Source organism: Rhipicephalus microplus, chromosome 2 (genome assembly GCF_043290135.1).
Source record: "Rhipicephalus microplus isolate Deutch F79 chromosome 2, USDA_Rmic, whole genome shotgun sequence".
NCBI classification, from domain to species: domain Eukaryota; kingdom Metazoa; phylum Arthropoda; class Arachnida; order Ixodida; family Ixodidae; genus Rhipicephalus; species Rhipicephalus microplus.
The window spans coordinates 97327275-97335200 of record NC_134701.1 but is presented as its reverse complement, the minus strand read 5'-3'; the positions used below and the strand labels follow the sequence as shown (position 1 = coordinate 97335200).

Below are 7926 nucleotides of genomic sequence, written 5' to 3'. Positions count from 1 at the left end.
GGGAGTCCGACGGCACGTGGATTTCAGCTCACGACGTCCCACAGCCGAAGCGGACACTCTACCAGAAGGTCTCAGCTGCGGTCACAACTTTAAAGAGCTCGTTAAGCCGACCTTCTGGTTTCATTGCCAGCGTCTTCGATGGTGTCTTTCGTTGTGAGTGAAAAACCGGTGTTCTTTGTTACCGAGAAATCCAGAAAGATGCAAATTAAAAAAAAGATTGCCTTTCCCTCCGTTATAAAAATTGGTCTAACAATAAAATGAAAGTTGTCGTCACAGAACCAGTTGACTGTTTAATTGAAATCAATTTATGAGTACTTGTACAATGTTGTACAATGTGTACTGGCAGAAAGGGGTCCTGCAAATGGCACGGTTTGTCTTCAAGCCAAATTTCAATAAAAAGAGGGCATTTCCTAGGACCTCGCACCACATGCGTAAAAAGCCAAGCGCACAACCATGTCAACGTACTCTTCACATCATTGATGGAGTAAATTTCAGCACCTAGTGAATCTGTAATTTTCTATCTCACGCACCTATCGACGTCCAGTTAGAAAAAAAGATGGTGATTGGGCGTATAGCGTAATGTTCACATTATGACGCTGTAGGCTTTCTACGCGTGCCTTGTAGTGTTCAAGGGAACGCTGTCTAGAAATTACCGCCTTGGCTCAAATGGACAAGATCTTCAATTGCTTTTTCTCCGGTACAATTTCAGCAGCTTCTTCACTCGGCTAAAACGAAAGCTAGGACGAGCGTTTTCGCAATAAAGAAATATATAAATAGAGAAGTAATACGAAATATTCCGGTATACACATAACAGGTACTGCACGATTTCCTCTCGGCAGGTAGTGCGCAATTTGTTCCCAATGCTTTTTCTAAGTAAAAGGAATCCGAAACCACTGTGGCAGAAAACGAATGCTATATGCTCAGGGGTGACTACATGACGACGACAAGACTTTGAAGTATGTGACACTTCGTTGACCCAGCTTATTGCCTCTCCACTGGTTCACGCCGCGTGGTCACACAGTGGTCAATATGGGTGTAAATAAAGCCTAAAATGCTGAAAATCAGCGCAAAATAGCTATAACAGCCTGCAATATAAACTACTGAACTAACCAACCATTAGTCACAATCACCGATCTGAAGTAGAAATAAAAGGCTTTTGAAGAAGGTCGCTGGCACCCGCACTGTGCCAGGGTGGGACCTGCTACCAAGGCAATCACCAGATTCCGAAGCCAATGCAAGGTTTTCTGTGCAACGTACTTCCTCATGTTTCACGATAGTGGGGCTGCATTATGCGCAAGTACTGGCATAACATGAAGTCCAACACAAGGCTTCATGAAATCTATTTTAGTGGATCCTAAAGCTTTACCTTTAAGAATCCAACGCGTTACCGATATCCTATTTCTAGTGCGTACTTCAAGCACTTAGTGCATGAAACCTTTTCAAATTTGCTACGCACCCACTCCGTCACCTTAGATAATAGGCGCAGTAACGTGTGTGCGTTTTGTAGTTATTGATAGATAGATAGATTGATTGATTGATGAAGTCATTGATATGTGAGATTTAACGTCCGAAAGCTACCATATGAATATGAGAGACGCCGTAGTAGAGGGCTCCAGAAATATCAAACACCTGGGGTTCTTTAACGTGCACGCAAAGTGGAGCACACAGGCCAACGGCATTTTCACCTTCATCGAAAACGCAGCCGCTGCAGCTGAGATTCGTTCCCGCGGCTTAAGGGTCAGCAGCCGAGTACCTTATACCTGTGCCACACGGGCAGAGAAGAGAGCATTTACTTCCTAATGTTGCCCCGCCGCGGTGGTCTAGTGGCTAAGGTACTCGGCTGCAGACCCGCAGGGCGCGGGCTCGAATCCCGGCTGCGGCGGCTGCATTTCCGATGGAGGCGGAAATGTTGTAGGCCCGTGTGCTCAGATTTGGGTGCACGTTAAAGAACCCCAGGTGGTGTAAATTTCCGGCGCCCTCCACTACGGCGTCTTTCATAATCATATAGTGGTTTTGGGACGTTAAACCTCACATATCAATCAATACTTCTTAATGTTTTTATATTGATTGTAATTTGTGCAGTGCCACATGAACGAACAAAATGGCATTCGCCCAAATGCCAATCGTCAGCTAAAGCCATCGCCAGAACTCACTCTACTCAGAAATCTGTACTATTGAAAGCACAGCTCATGAAGTAATTATATACAAAAAACATTTGCTTCGACTTCAAAAATTTTTTCGCGTCTTTTATTTACACTAATCATTTAAACAAGTGCCTAACAACTTTTCTTCAGCTGGAAGATGCTTTGATATAAATGCGACAGGCGCTATTTTCTTTTTACACTGCTGATCTGACTAGCTTCGGCTTAAGTTTTGCATGGTCGGTTGCAACGTCGTGAAACAAAGTAACGAACGAAATCTAACAGCAGTGTAATATGCTCGTTTTTACATTTAGGTCTTCTCGGAGGTATTGTAGCTTGTAATGCACGTTTATTTTTCTTTTACTACTCCACAATTGCTTACTATATATATATAAAAGACGGTGTGGTCGACATCATCCCAGTCAAATGTCATTCATTTTGGAGGTGTAGCAACTCCACCCAAAAATTGTCATTTAGCAACTGAATTCCTGCACTACCGAATGTTATTTTCCGTGCCAGTTTGGCTCGGGTATTAGCCTCTTTTGTAGTGGAGTACCGGTTTCAACCACGGAGCCATTATTATAATCACATATTCTGCCGGCCGTAGGCAGTGGACACTTGTACCATGCCTTATTATTGCAATAATTCATATTTCATATTGCATTGCGTAACAAGAATACAGGACGTGTGTGTTTGTGAAGTATGAAAGCTACTTTCACTGCGATTCCAAGCAAATCAAGTTTGTTTCAGTGCTTTCCCAAGCAGAGGCGTGGCCATGGGGTAGAACGTCTGCTTCCCATGAGAAGGACGCAGGTTCGGTTCCCACTTGTACCAAAATAACCCTGTTTTGGTCCCCATGCTTCTTCAGAATTTTTATCATTTATTTGTTTCATTTGCATCATTCTCATTTTTTCGGTCACGCATAAGACGATAATTTTTCTCTCACAACCAATCACGCTGACACCGACACTGGCATTTCTGTGAAACGAGCTCTTTAACGCTATCGCGTTAAGATAAAGAGTTTGACGTCCCAAAACTACGATCTGATTATGAGAGACGCCGCAATGGAGGGCTCCGGCGATTTCAACCATTTGGTGTTCAATAACGAATGCTGCACTTTGTTTTAATTATTATGATAATATAATTATTTGTCTGGTTTCTGCATTTCTTTTTCTAATACGTATTACTTTTCTGACTCAGCTCTGCTCGGTGTAGCTGTGTTTGTTTTGTGTCTTGTGGATCTGCTTCTTTTCTTTTTTATTTTTTTACACAAACCTATTTGAACTTGCAATTTTAACGTTCTTTTCTTGTACGCGCTCCCCCCCCCCCCTCCCGCAATATTACCTAATGGGTGCTGTGGGTAATAAATAAATAAATAAATGTGCGCTGACATCACACAGCATATGGACTCCTAGCATTTCTCCTCGATCGAAATGCGACGGCTGCAACCGGGATCGGCAAAGTAACATCAGCACAGAATTTGCCACGGATGGACTAACACTACACAGGTGCTTACAAAAAAAAACGACACTAGCGCTTAATGGAGCCAGCAAATCTCTTGGTTCAAGACGGCTTAATACTGTGGCTGCGATTCAAATTAATATGCGTCCTTGTGCAATGCCCTAAGTAGCGGCCTCTGGATACGCAAATGTTGGCGGCCTGAGTGTGACAGCGAAATGGCCAGTATAGGCTCCAAGACACTGTCTGCTCTCGTAGTAGCCCATTGCCGTTTATTTAGGCGCTCTGTTTCAAGGTGACGCATAGCATGCGTGTAGCCCTAAAAAGCGACACACGCAAGACCTATACTCAAATTTTCGGTTCAGCATAAAGAGCCTTTTGCCTAGTTCAAGCGCAGGCAGCGACAACGCCGCTCAGTTGTAGTCGGCATCGTATTTAGCGTTGGAATAAACGTTGAGTAAATCACAAAACACAAATCAGCAGAACAAATTTTGCACTCGCAGGGCTCATAGAAACGGAGCAATATATTTTCAAATCACATGACGGCACTCAAACAAGCCTTTCAGAAATCTGTACTTTTGCACGCGACTTTCAAAACGCGCCGCGCACGAGCGCCTGGGTTCCCATACTGTAGCTCGATCATTACACGTGCGGTAAAAACTACTTGAGGCTCAAGGTCATCTGGGAACAACATCTGCCCATGTTAGGCGAAGTGGCGATTCTCGACACCTAAGTTCTTCTTAAACCGCGGTTTATGGCAAGATGACCGAGTCGAATTTATGCCTGCGGATCTCTTCGTTTAACGACCCCACCTTCGCGGCACCCGCTTGTCGGCGGACGTTTTCCGTTCCTTGGGGCACACTGTATTTTACTGATGCAGTAACAGTTATCTATCTTCGGCTGTCTGTGCTCGACCTATGCTTACTTATGAAAGTTCAACTGTGAAATCAGTCAGATAGACTCGCTGCTCCACAATGCTAATTTCAGACTCGCTCCTCTACAGTGCTATCTTCCAGTCTCCCAGCATTTCCTCTATCAAGATTCATTTTATCTTTTATGGACATATCAAACGTGCTCTAGCGTCACTTGTTACTAACACCAATGGTAATCTGTCACAACCTAATGTAAAATGAAATGATTGTTCATATTTAGCTTCACTAGATATCTGGGCTTCGTTCATCTGTCTGTAAGAAAGAAAACTCGATTATTGCGCTGCATATTATGTCAAACCTTTCAGAAATGCCTGAAGGTTGCACGTTCTTCTTCTTTTGATGCATAAAAAACAGCTCTTGAGTTTGTTTTTTGGTTCTGGGGCGCTCTTTTCGGCTTTGTTATACAGAGGTCACTGTGGTGTACTGCTGACTTGATGGTTGGGGCTTCGTTACCGGCTGTGGTCGTCGTATTTCGATAAATACGAAGTGCTCGACTCGCCGCCACTGAGTGATATTGGTGTATCCTAAAGAGTTCCAGGTCATAGATTTTCCGGAACCCGGCACTACGGCTGGCCCATTATCATAGAGGTGTTTTAGTGCGTGAAATTCCAGGTAACATTATTTAGGGCCTCTAAAAAAAGAATGGTACCCTAACGGCGCTTGCGTTCTTGAGCGTTTAATGAAATTATTCAAGCCTCCAAGGAACTATTACTTTCAACTGTTGCGCTTTACGATTAGGTCCCTCTGCATGCTCTAAAAGCGTACTTCACTGCCGATGCATATTTTTTCTAGGAAGCATCGTGACAGCACTCGTTTCACTGGCGCTGATCTGAGTCGTTACTCAGGAGCACTCGTTCAGAGTAGGATTTTGAAATACGATCGAATGCGGTGAACGTGGCTCTCATAATTTTGTTCGTCATTGCATGTCAAAAAACACTTTTCAAGTATTGTAATATAGACATACTTTTAACTTTATTATTTGTAATATTCCAATGAAAATATTATTGCAAGATGGTTTATTTTTAGGCTTTAATACGTAGAACCATGTCTTGCTGTTATTATGGAGACATTGGCCTCTTACATGCTTTGTTGAGCCCACAAAAACGGCTGGGGAAATATTTGGCAAGACAAACATAGGCGCTTTTTTATTTACACATCAACGTCATGCACACAACATAAATTTCCTGTTTACGCTGTCTCAGTTTAGAGTCTTCCCCAAACTCATTCATGTGCGTTCAGAGCGACCACCGTTACCTGTCTTGGTCCTAATGGCTGCAAAACAGACGAAGAGTTAGCTGTAAAACAATTCACGAATACCTGCCTTGCAGCACCATTCGGCTCATTCGGCAAGACATCGTGGTACAGTTACGCGATCATTTAGTAGTGAAACAAAGCGCTTTATTTGATACACCAAAGTACACTTATTGTAGGATTTCTATTATTTTCACGCTATGAACGCCGAAAGGATCTGTAGAACACGGCTAATAATGATTATGTTTGAGGCCATTGGAAGAGATGGGTGCGAGAGAGCTCGAACAGAGAATCACAATGAGATTCTGTCTAAAGAACCATTTAATTAGATCTTCGTGGTATTAGCATGACCACTCGTTTCGTTTTGCGTGGCCTCAATACTAAGCGCCTGACTACGGCTCTTGGTAAGTCACGCTGCAAAATCCACGAGGCTTCGCGATATAGGCCTACTCTTTCAATAAGGTGAAGCAAAACGGAAAGGTGAGCGAATTGGTACTGATCCATAACAACGTAAATGGAGCGCGGGCAAGAAAGGGTACACCATAAGCGCTTAAATTTACTCTCTAGCATTGCACCTTTGATAAGATTCAGCGCATGACGCAAGCCATTGAATTTACTTGGATACCAGTGCGAAAACAACCGATCGCGATCAAATTTTCGATCGTCTTTCAGCAAAAATCGACACGCTTCACCAACCATCCGATGACTCGATCATCCACGTCTATACTCGCGGCTAAGTGAATTGCCGCTCCTTGATGAAGTACGTGCTGCTTGCAGTTCTGGGCGCTCAATGGACCAATAAAACCTGTGTTCTGCAGTCTTGCTTACGCTTTCTTTTTGCGGTTGGCAGTATACTTAATGCAGAGTAGGTATTGATCAGTTGACATGGGTTGCATTTAGTATAGCAGTTTGAGTGAACTCGGCTCAAAGTAACATTTTAGAGCTCGGTTATATACCCTGAGAAGCCGGTAAAAAGTGGCGCTCACTTTTACTAGATTAGCCTTTTTTTTCTAACAAGTTGACGAGCAAAGGAACCAGTGCGAGAGTAAGGCAGTTTAATTATTTATCAAAATAAATGCGAAAACACATGCGAATATTCGCTTGAATGAATAACAGCAAGAATTGTTCACCTACCATACAGTTTTTTTTTATATATTTCTATTCCATTAGATGCGAGGCAATCTATTGTGCGGTCCGTGTAGGGGTTGAGGAAGATTTATTCTTGCTAGCCTCACCCGCAGGCGCCTGCCACGGCCAGGCCTTCCTGGAAAGCGTAATCCTGGATGCACAGGAATGGGTTGTCCATCAGGCCATGGATTCATATTTGGTGGGAATCTTGAAGTGGGTAATGGCGCAGAACTTGGGAATGCGAGTGCCATTGAATGTTCTCCATTCTCCCATGAAGATAGGTATATTGCGAATGTAATGAAGACATAAAAAGTGTCGATGCAACAAAATCTTCTCATAATACGTGTCACTAAAATACACTTCTAGCAGGCAGGTGCTTACGCTCCGATGCACGTACGCAATATGTTGAAAAATTGTGTGTGCCAGAATGTAGGCGAGCCAACATCTGCCTGAAGTCTACTCGGTTTCCTTCTTACAATAACACACGCATCGAATAACAGAGAATGTATACGAGTCATAATTATTCTTTCAACGTGATCAATCAAAACTTTGTCTAGGGGACAACCAATTCGAAAACGGGAGAAGATTCAGTGCTCATGCTTCCTCCATTGCACAGCAATATTCTGATTCATAGAAGTTAACAGGTTACAAATGGGTTTGCCATTCTATCCCCTTCAGTCATGAATTAAAACAGACTGTCAAAAATGCGTGAAGTTGGTGTCGCATATTTTAGGGCACTCAGTTACATTCTAAGGTATAAATCGAAAAACTTTGTTGTCTTGTATGAGTGTCAGTGTTTACATTTATTGGGCGTGTAACTAATTATCTTAATACTCTGCCACTAGTGAGTTTGAGTAATTCAGTGAAAACGATCAACTACTTGATGCAAACTGCATGCAGAGTTCTTTTTTTCTTTGTATTCATTGTGATTGCAGAAAAAAAACACTTTTCACGTTGGTCCTAAAACGCACCTCGTCCATGGAACGTCGAACATGGTAGTCTCTCTAGCAAAGTCA

The 7926-nt window shown here is 42.9% G+C and overlaps 1 long non-coding RNA gene across 1 annotated transcript; it reads right to left on the bottom strand.

Moving 5' to 3' along the window:
• Positions 1–5649: 5649 nt before the first annotated feature.
• LOC142785352 (uncharacterized) lies at positions 5650–7369 on the bottom strand. The gene is made up of 2 exons (XR_012888933.1): positions 6917–7369; positions 5650–5803 (listed from the first exon to the last, which is right to left on the bottom strand). It is a non-coding gene; the product is annotated as an uncharacterized LOC142785352 (long non-coding RNA).
• Positions 7370–7926: the final 557 nt, after the last annotated feature.